A 10772-nucleotide genomic window follows, 5' to 3' on the forward strand; every position below is an offset into this window, starting at 1 on the left:
TGGCCTCATCAATGCCCTGTACAACCTCAACATGAGGTTATAGAAATTATATTCAGCTGGAGAGGGTTCTGAAGGGATCTACCAGGATATTGCCAAGAACGTAGGGTTTGAGTTACAACAAAAGGCTGGATGGGCTTGGTCTGTTTTCACTGGAGAATAGGAGGTTGAAGGGTGACCTTATCAAGGTTTATAAAATGACGAGGGGTATAGATAAGATGAATGGCAGGTATCTTTTCCCTAGAGTTGTGGATTTCAAGACTAGTGGACACATTTTTAAGGTGAGAGGAGAGAGATTTTAAAAAAGACATAAGGGGCAAGTTTTTTTACACAACGAGTGGTTCGTGTGTGGAATGAACTTTCAGAGGAAGTTGTGGATGCGGGTGCAGTTATAATATTTAAAGTCATTTGAATAAGTACATACATAAGAAATGTTTGGAGGATATGAGGCAAAGCAGGGAGTTGGGATTATTTTAGTTTTAGATTATGGCTGCATGGACTCTTTGGACTGAAGAGTCAATTTCCGTGCTGTATGACTCTATCTACCTGAGAGAGCACATTGGGTTATGAGCTAACATTTCACCTGTAAGATAAACTTACAGTCCCATGGGCATCAATCTCCAATACTCAAGCCACCATTCTTCATACGTCATGCTAACCAGCGAGGAAAAGCAAGCTAATTTGCCAGTGAAGACATTTTACTGATCTTCTCCTCATGTAGCTTTCACATGTGGCTTTGCATAATCTGGTATTAATCAAGAGTGGAATAACTGACAAAGGTTTCTCTTCCTTCATCCAGTGAAGCTGCAATCAATTAGAACTGTCAAACTTACTGCTGCTTTGGCTGAGATTGGCTAAATCAATATACACCAGAATTAAAACTTCTCTATGTATTTAGAAAATGTGGACTTCACTGGTGATGCCAGCATTTTTTGTCCATCTGTAATTGCTGTTGAGAAAGTGGTGATGAGCTCATTTCTTGAGCTGCTGCAGTCCATGTGTATATACCCAGAATGCTGTTGGGGAGGGAATTCCCAGATTTTAATCCAGTGACACTGAAAGAACAGCAATATGTTATCGTCAGGATGGTGAACGACTTGTAAAGGAACATGCAGATGGTGGTCGTCCCATGTAACTACTGCTTTTGTTCTTCTTGATGGTCATGGCCACAGAATTGGAAGATGTTCTCTAAGGAGCCTTGGTGCATTTGTGCACTTGTTGTGTGCGAACATTGTTCTAACTGGCACCTTATGAACTGAAATTCTCAATAAACTGGCAACAATTATATACAGAAAGTTTTCTGTACCATGGTAATCTCTGCGATGTCTGAGTAGTCAGCTGTTAATGGGAGAGTGAGAAGGTCTCTGCGGGTAAGTCTTATTTAAGGCAAAGTTGCATTATTATTTAAGTGATTAAAGCTGGAAACAAAGTATAACAGTAATGCTAGTGCATTACATTTACATGGATTATGTAGACCTCTTGATCAACAGGAATATTTGATCAACCGCTCATTGCTTTCTCATAGGGGTCTGTTAATATAAGGTTTGCTGTACTACGCACTGCTGCGACTGTGCGATGGTGATGGAGAGAGCAGATATATTTTTGTGGATGTGATAGGGTAGTGACATTGTTGCTGGACGAGTAACGCAGAGAATGAGATAATATCCAGGGGACCCCGAGTTTGAATCACACCATAGCAGATGGTGGAATGTGAATCCAGTAAAAATCTGGAATTGAAAGTCTAACGATGGCCTTGAAAACATTGTCAATTGTTGTAAATAAATAAAGTTCACAAATGTTCTTTAGGGAAGGAAAACTGCCTCCTCACCTCATCTGCTTTAGACTCCAGATCCACATCAATGTGGTTGACTCTTCAGTACCCTCTGAAGAAATGTCTTAGCAAACTACTCAGTTGTATGAAGTGTCAAAAAAGACAATGAAACTGGGTGGACCACTTGGCATCAGAAACAACAACGGCAAACACTGTCAACCCAGCAAAGTCCTTCTTAGTAACAGCTGGTGGCAAGTGCTAAACTTGGGAGAGCTGTCTCACAGACTAGTCAAGCAACAGCCTGACACAATCATATTTACGGAATCATACCTTACAGACAATATCCTAGACGCCACCATCATCATCCCTGGGTATGTTCTGCCCCATAATCAGGACAGATCCAGCAAAGGAGGTGACACAGTGGTATAAAGTTGGGAGGGAGTTGCCCTGGCAGTCCTCAACATTGAATCCAGACACTGTGAACTCTCATGATATTAGGTCAAACTTGGCATGTATGCTGGTTACTTGCTGATTACCAAATACTGCCACCCTTCCCTGCCCTTTGTCAGTTGATAAGTACTTTTCGATGTTGAACATGACTTAGATGAAGCTCTGAGGATGGAAAGGGCAGAGAATATTCTCTGGGTTGGGGATTTCAATGTCCATCATCCGGAATAGTTTAGCAGCACCAATATTTGTTGAGTCCTAAAGCATATTGGTGCTAGACTGCATCTGTGGCAGGTAGTGTGGGATCCCGACCCAAGTGCAAAAGATAAGGCTGAAGTATTCACAGCAATCTTCAGCTGGAAGTGCCAAGTAGATAATCCATTGAGGTCTCCTCCAGTGGTCCCCAGGATTAGTAGACCAGTCTTTGGCCAATTCGATTCACTTCACGTGATATCAAGAAAGGGTTGGACATTGCAAAAGCTCTGGGCCCTGATAACATTCTGGCAATAGTGCTGAAGACATGCTCCAGAAACTGCTGCTTCCCTAGCCAAGCTCTTCTCGCACAGTTACAAAGTTACAGTTCTAGCTCAGTTTGTTTTCTGCCAGGGCCTCTCAGATCTTAACCTCATTACAACCAATTATCAGACAAAAGAGCAAAATTCCACAAAGTCACTGCTCTTGACATTAAGACCTCGTGTGAACAAAATGTTGCATGATGGAGTCCACTTGCCTGATGAGCACAGCTTCAATAAAACTTGATGCCATCCAGGATAAAGCAGCCCGCTTGATTGGCAACACATCCACAAATATTCAGTCACTCCACCATTGACGCTCAGTAGCAGCAATGTGTACCATCCACACGAAACATTGAAGGAATTCACCAAGGTGTCTTTGGCAGCACTTTCCAAACCTACGAGCACTACCATCTAGAAGGACAAACGCACCAGGTAAACAGGAACATCACCACCTGCAAGCTCCCCTCCAAGCCACTCACAACCTGACTTGGAAATATATTGCCGTTCTCTTCGAAAGGGTTAATTCTGGAACTCCCGACTAAACACTGTTGTGGGTCGGTGTACTTGGATCACAAGGACTGCAGCGTTTCAAGAAGGCAGCTTACCATCACCTTCTCAAAGGCATCTGCTCAGTGACAAGGGGGAAATGAAGGCCTCATGGTACTGTCTTTTAATTAGTAATCCAGATGCCTTGGTCATGTTCTGGGTCTCAGGTTTGAATTCTACCACTGGAGATGGTGGAATTTGAATTGTAATGATGACCATGAAACCATTGTATTTGTCTGTTATTTATTGTTTTCTCATGCCGTTTAGGGAAGAAAATTATGGTCCTTACCTGCCCTGACCTATATGTCAATCCAGACCCACAGCAATGTGATTGATTCTTAACTGCTCTGTGAAATGGCCTAGCAAGCCATTCCAATATATCAACTGCTATGAAGCCTAAGGAAGTATTTGTGTATGTTTTCACTTATACTATTACTGTCTGGAAATTAGGTAAGTAGATATAGCGAATATTGCAAACAATTGCATGGAAATGACGTGGTGCTTTAGGGACTCTAGGTCAGGAAGGCTTTAAAAATAATATTCTATTAGACCCGTTCTGCCAAGGTTCTTATTTTACCAAAAGGCCTTTTAACAGTTTTTGTGATAAATTACTCAAAACAAAAATGAGTTAAATGAAAGCGCAATATATTGATGTAAATCATAAAAATGGGCAGCACTGTGTCATTTTTCTATAACCCATGATAGCCCCCAGATCCTCTCCCTCCTTTCTTTCCCAGCAGCCACCCTGTGTCCAATAGCAAACAATGTGCTAAATGCTACTCCACACAACAACTGCATTTGTTCCTATCCTCTTCTGTCCTGAGGCCAGAGGCCTACTTGTACTTATCAGTGAACCATAATAACACGTGCCAATCCCCAATATCCTTCCAAAGCTCTACACTTTCTCGTTGTGATCATTGGATTATGATCATTCACAGGACACCGGGCCTGTCTCTTTCTTGACCATATACAAGTCATTTGGCTCATCTGTGTTGGTGTTAAATCTCCACATACGCAGTTTCCATGGCCATTTTTTTAGCTTGTTTCTACTGATACAGTTACCAGATGGCCTGATTATGAACGCTAGACTGAATTGCCAAAATGATTAATAAAATCAACTTTTTGGTTTGAGGTGCGTTTGCAAGATGTTTTCACTGCTTAAATAGAACTGCTAGCTTTATTTGGTTGACAGTTGCCTTGGTTACACTAACTCTAATTTTCTTTGAAGCTATTTTTCAATACCTGTGTGCTTATTTTGATCAATTGCATTTCCATAGAAACATGGCAATGTAGAAAATAGGAACAGGAGGCGGCTATTTTATCCTTTGAGCCGGCTTCACCATTCCATGTGGTCATGGGTGATTATCCAACTCAGTGCCCTGTTCCCATCTTTTCCCCATACCCTTTGACCTCCTTTAGCCCTAAACCCTTTTTGAATATATTCAATAGTTTGGCCCCAACTGCTTTCTTAGCTGGGAGTTCCACGGGCTTACCACTGTCTGGGTAAAGAAATCTCTCCTCATCTCAGTCCTAAATGGCTTAACCCATATCCTTAGTCTGTGACCTCTGGTTCTAGAAACCCTCGACGTCAGGAGCATTCTTCCTTTGTTTATCCTGTCTAATCCTGTTAGGATTTTATAGATTTCTATGAAATCCCCCTCATTCTTCTTAACTAACTGATCCAGTCTCTCTTCATACTTCAGTCCTGCCATCCCAAGTTTCCATCTGGTATTCCTTCATTGCACTCCATCCATAACCAAACTGTCCCTCCTCAGATAAGAAGATAAAAACTGCAAACAATACTCCAGGTGTGGCCTCATCAAAGCCCTATTCAACTGCAGCAAGGCATCCCGGCCTCAGCGTGGACTTGATTCCCGGCCTCAGCGTGGAGTTGATTCCCGGCCTCAGCGTGGACTTGATTCCTGGCCTCAGCGTGAATTTGATTCCCGGCTTCAGCGTGGACTTGATTCCCGGCTTCAGCGTGGACTTGATTCCTGGCCTCAGCGTGGACTTGATTCCCGGCCTCAGCGTGGACTTGATTCCTGGCCTCAGCGTGGACTTGATTCCTGGCCTCAAGTTGAGGTGCGCTCTGGGTTGGAAGGACTGTTATTCTTAACTCTTATTTCTTTATTTTTCTAATTTATTACTGGGGTTTTCATTTCTTTATTCTTCTATATTTTTTCTCCTAAGAATTTGTACTTAAGAATCTGTACCTAGGTACCTTAGTCCCTAAGATGGCGCTGTAAGCGATGACTTGTAAACTTTTCACTGTACTCATGTAGGTACATGTGACAATAAAGCTAATTCTAATTCTAACCAGCATATATACTATCAATGACTAGTATACTAGGACACCCACTCTTGGCACTTGCCCCTTCCCCAATATATCATATTCAGATAATAATTTGACTTCTTATTTTTGCTGCCAAAGTGGATAACTTCATATCTATCCACATTGTACTTCATGTGTCCACTTACTCAGCTTATCCAAATCATACTGAAACGTCTCTGCATCCACCTCACAGCTCACCCTCCCAGTCAACTTTGTGTCATCTGCAAACTTTGAGATATTACATTTTGTTTCTTGATCTACATCATTATGAATAGCTGGGATCTAAGCACTGATTCCTGCAGTACCCCATTAGTCAATGTTTCTTACTGTAAAGGACTTAGGTTTGCCTTCGCTCATCGTTTTCTCTTCATATACCTAAAGAAGCTTTTATAACTGGTTTGTATGTTCCCCACAGGTTACTCTCGTATTCTACTTTTCCCCTCTTAATTAATCTACTTGCTCTCATTTGTGTTGAAATCTAAACTGCTCCCAATCCTCAACACTGTTGTTTGTTTTTGGATTTGTATTCCTTTCCTTGGATCAAATCCTTAGTTAGACATGGTCAGACCACTTTTCCCATTTTATTTTTCTGCCTGACAGGAATGAACAACTATTTCACTTCCTCCATGCACTCTTTAAATGTTTGCCATTGCCTATCCACCATAATTCCTTTAATAAATATTTGTCAATTTATCATGGCCAACACATGTCTATACCATTGTAGTTTCTTTTATTTAGATTCAGGACCCTCATGTTACAATTAACTACATCACTCTCTACATTAATGACAAATTCTATCATACTGTGATTACTGTTCCTTAAGGGGTTTTGCACAGCTAGATCGCCAATTATTCACTTCTCGCTACATAATACTCAGTCTCGGATGGTCGGATCTCACTGTGTTGGATTGACAGTCTTATAAGAAGCTAGGGCAGAATTATGTTACAACCAGTTTGTATGTTCCCAGCAAACTACTCTCATTCTCAACCTTCCCCTCTGAATTGAGAGCTAGTGAGTACCAGTGTGACCACATTTTCTCTGCATGTGTTAGTTTCTCAAGGAGCTTTGGTTCAGAGTTGATGAGCTGGAGTCTGAGCTATGGACATTGCTACACATCAGGGAGGGGGGAGAGTTACCTGGATGCTACATTTCAGGAGGCAGTCATACCCCTTAGATTAATAACATTAATTTGGTTCATGGTCTGGGACAGGAGATATGACTGCAAGTGAGGCAGGATTTGGGATAAAGAATTTTGTCCAATAGGTCCAAGGTTCTCTTGATGTGGACAGGGCCACAGACTGCAGGGAGGATCAGTGAACTGACCACAGCACCATGGTACAGAGTGCCATTTAAGTTGGGAAGGGGAAGAAAGGAAATACCACGGTAATAAAGAACAGCATTGTTACAGGAATTGATACTGTTCTGTGCAGCAAAGACAGAGAATCCAGAGGGTCACATTAATTTCCTGGAGGCCAAGGTTAAGGATATCTCTTCTGGGCTGGAGTGGAAATTGGAGTGGGAGGGGAAGGATTCAGTTGCCATGGTCCATTTATGTGCCAACAACATAAGTAGCACCAGGAAAGAGGTGTTGCTGAGGGATATGAGCAGTTCAGTTCTAAATTTAAAAAAAAAACCCACAAATCTTAGGATTCCTACCTCAGCCACACGCAAATTGGCATAAGCTAAATAAGATTAGCGAGGTAAATGCATGGTTCAAAGATTGGTATGGGAGAAGGGATTGCATATTGGTAAGGCAAATCAGGGCAGGACTTATACACTCAATGGTAAGATCCTGGAGAGTGTTTCTGAACAAAGAGACCTTGGAGTGCAGGTTCATAGTTCCTTGACAGTAGAGTCGCAGGTAGGCAAGATGGTGAAGAAAGCATTTGGTATGCTTGCCTTTTTTGGTCAGTGCATTGAGTATAGGAGTTGAGAATTCATGTTGCAGCAGTACATGACATTGGTTAGGCCACTTTTGGAATACGGCGTTTAATTCTGGTCTGCCTACTGTGGGAAAAATGTTATGAAACTTGAGATGGTTCAAAAAGATTGATAAGGATGTAGCTGGGGTTAGAGGGTTTGAATTATAGGGAGACGCTGAACAGGCTGGGGTTTTTTTCCCTGGAGTGTCAGAGGCTGAGGGGTGACCTTATAGAGGTTTATAAAATCATGAGGGGCATGGATAGGGTGAATGGCCAAGGTGTTTTCCCCAGGATGAGGGTCTTCAAAACTAGAGGGCATTAGTTTAAAGTGAGAGGGGAAAGATTTAAACAGGGCCTACAGGGCAACTTTTTCACACAGAGAGTGGTCCGTGCATGGAATGAGCTGCCAAGGAAGTAGTGAAGGCTGGTACATTGCAACATTTAAAAGGTATCTGGATGGGTATATGAATAGGAAGGGTTTAGAGGGTTATGGGCCAAATGCTGGCAAATGAGACTAGATTAATTTAGGATATCTGGTCAGCATGGACGAGTTGGACCAAAGGGTCTGTTTCCACACTGTAGAGCTCTATGACTCTAAATGGGTTCTGATTCATGGGTCACTGGCACTGGTACCAGGGAAAGAGAGAACTCTTCTGTTGGGACAAATTTCATTTGAACAATGCTGGGATCAGTGACCTGTTGAATCATATGCACCTGGAGTATTGCAAATAATTTATGTTCCCTTATTTGAAGGGACAACTTATTTATTGTTGTACTGGAGGCAGTTCAGAGGAGGTTCACTAGATTGCTTACAATGATAAGGGGTTTGTCTTATGATGAGAGATTGAGCAGTTTAGGTCTATACTCTCTAAAAATTAAAAGAACAAGACAAGATCAAATTGAAGTATATTCAATGCTAAAAGAAGTTGACCAAGTGAATGTAGAAACGTGGGCAATGTAGAACAAGAGGTTTTAGGATAAAGTTGGTAGAGCTAAAAGAGAGATGAGGAAAAATGATTTCTCTTAAAAGGATTGTGAATCGATGGAGTTCACTTCCCATAGCATAGGGGATGCTGGGACATTGAGTAAATTTAAGGAAGAGATGGACAGATTTTTAATTAGTAATGGGTTGAAGAGTTCTGGAGAGTGGACAAGAAAGTGCAGTCAAGGCTGAAATGAAATCAGATATGATCATATCAAATGGTGGAGCAGGCTTGAGGGGCTGGATTGCTTACTTCTGCTTTTGGTTCTTATGTTGCCTTCTTATAACTAGTATTGCAAACAGAACTTTAAAATAATCAAGAGAAGAGAAGGGCACAGCAATTGTCATTGGTGACTTTAATCTGCTTATTATCTGGACAAATCTAGTTGGATGGCTTTTGTGGCATGGTGGTAATGTCTCATCCATGGAAGACACATTGGTAGAGTGCATCAGGAACTGTTTCTTAGAACAGTACTTTGTAGAACCTACACAGGAACAAACAAATTTAAATCTGATGATAGCAAGAATTCCAGATGCTGGAGTCAGAGTCGACTTTACGGCTCCTCTGATGTTGCCTGACCTGCTCCACACTGTACCGAAATTTAAATCTGGTAATGTGTGATGAGTTAGGATTAGTAGTGAAGGATCCTCTCAGGGTAGCAACTACAACATGGTAGAATTTGAGATAGTAAGAACTGCCAATGCTGGAGTCAGAGATAGCACAGTGTGGATCTGAAGGAACACAGCAGACCAGGCAGCATCAGAGGAGCAGGAAAGCTGATGTTTCAGGTCAGATTTCCTGCTCCTCTGATGCTGCCTGGCCTGCTGTGTTGCTCCAGCTCCACACTATGGTAGAATTTGAATTTGAATTTGAAGGAGAACAATTTTGTTCACAAGCCAGTGTCCTTAAATTAAATAAGGACTTTTACAGAGGCAGGAAGAAAGTTTTCTAAGGGGGACCAGGAAAACAGACTAAAGCAAAGATTAGTGGGTCTACTGTGGCACAAATTCCAGAACTCTCAGCATTCTAGGAGTGTTCTAACAAACTGAAAAGCTGGTGAAGTGTCACCGTTACTCGAGAAGGGAGGGATCTTGTACTATGAAACATAGTTACAGAATAAGGGAAAACTCATTTAAAACTGAAAGGTGGAGGTGTTTAATATCTCAAAGGGAGTGATTGCCTGGAATTGTCTACCCCAAAGAACTGTGGAGGCTTGACCACTGTAAGTATTTAATGAGGATGCAGATAGATTGTTGAAATAACAAGGTATTGAGAGCTATGTGGAGCTGGCATGAACGGTGAGTTGAGGCTTGGTGCAGACCAGCTATGGTTGTACAGAATAGTGGGACAGGTTTGAGGGGTTGAATGGCCTATTCTACCTCATAATTATGATGCATTTGTGAAATGCTCACCCCACAATGGAGCCAAAAATGTGCTGTGTCTGTGCTTTTTATCTGCACCCTCATCCCATTCCAGCAAAATTTGCCAGAACCAAGAATGGGGTGGGAATCCTGGAATGGGTTTCTCAACTGACATTTTAAAAGTTTGTCCAATTACATTCTAACATGGATGAAGCTTCTCTCAGGTAAATACAAAATTTGACTGGTTCTTTTTTAAAAAATAATATGGGCAGTTTCCCCTCAATAACCTGGGCAATTTTAATCCCTCAGTATCTTCATTCTTTCTCTCTCTGTGTTCTCCATGTTACACATGGCCCTCACAATGTCAGTTGATCACTTTTCTTCATCATTCTTTATTTAGATGAACCATTGGTATGGGAGTTGTTGGGTGTGTTTATAGCTGGGTGCTCTTTCTGTCGTTAAACCTTTCCCATTATTCAGTGGGGTGATAGGCACACTGGCTGAATGTCACCAAGAAGAGATTATAAGGTCATTATTACAGTGCTGTGGGACAGTGCGAACTTGTGAGATGCATTTTCCTACATCACAGAAATGATGGACCACACAAATCAACATTTTCCACTGTATCTCGGCACATGTGACAACAATAAATCAAATGAAAATGGCCTTTTTTTGTGCTGTAGACCTCATAAGACTCAATGACCCGCATTAAAGCATTGTGTGGATTGCAAACTATTTTTTAAAATGTCAGTCAGAAGCAACTCAGATCAGTTATAAGGTCCCTGGTTCGGTTCTAGAATCGAACTGGACCGGGGAGAGAATGCCCTTTCACAATCTGCAGTTCCTGAATGAATTCCAGCCCAAGAAAGAAACCTCCCGAAAACGAAAGGGTCCAAAA

Source organism: Rhincodon typus, chromosome 14 (genome assembly GCF_021869965.1).
Source record: "Rhincodon typus isolate 14 chromosome 14, sRhiTyp1.1, whole genome shotgun sequence".
Classification (NCBI taxonomy): Eukaryota; Metazoa; Chordata; class Chondrichthyes; order Orectolobiformes; family Rhincodontidae; genus Rhincodon; species Rhincodon typus.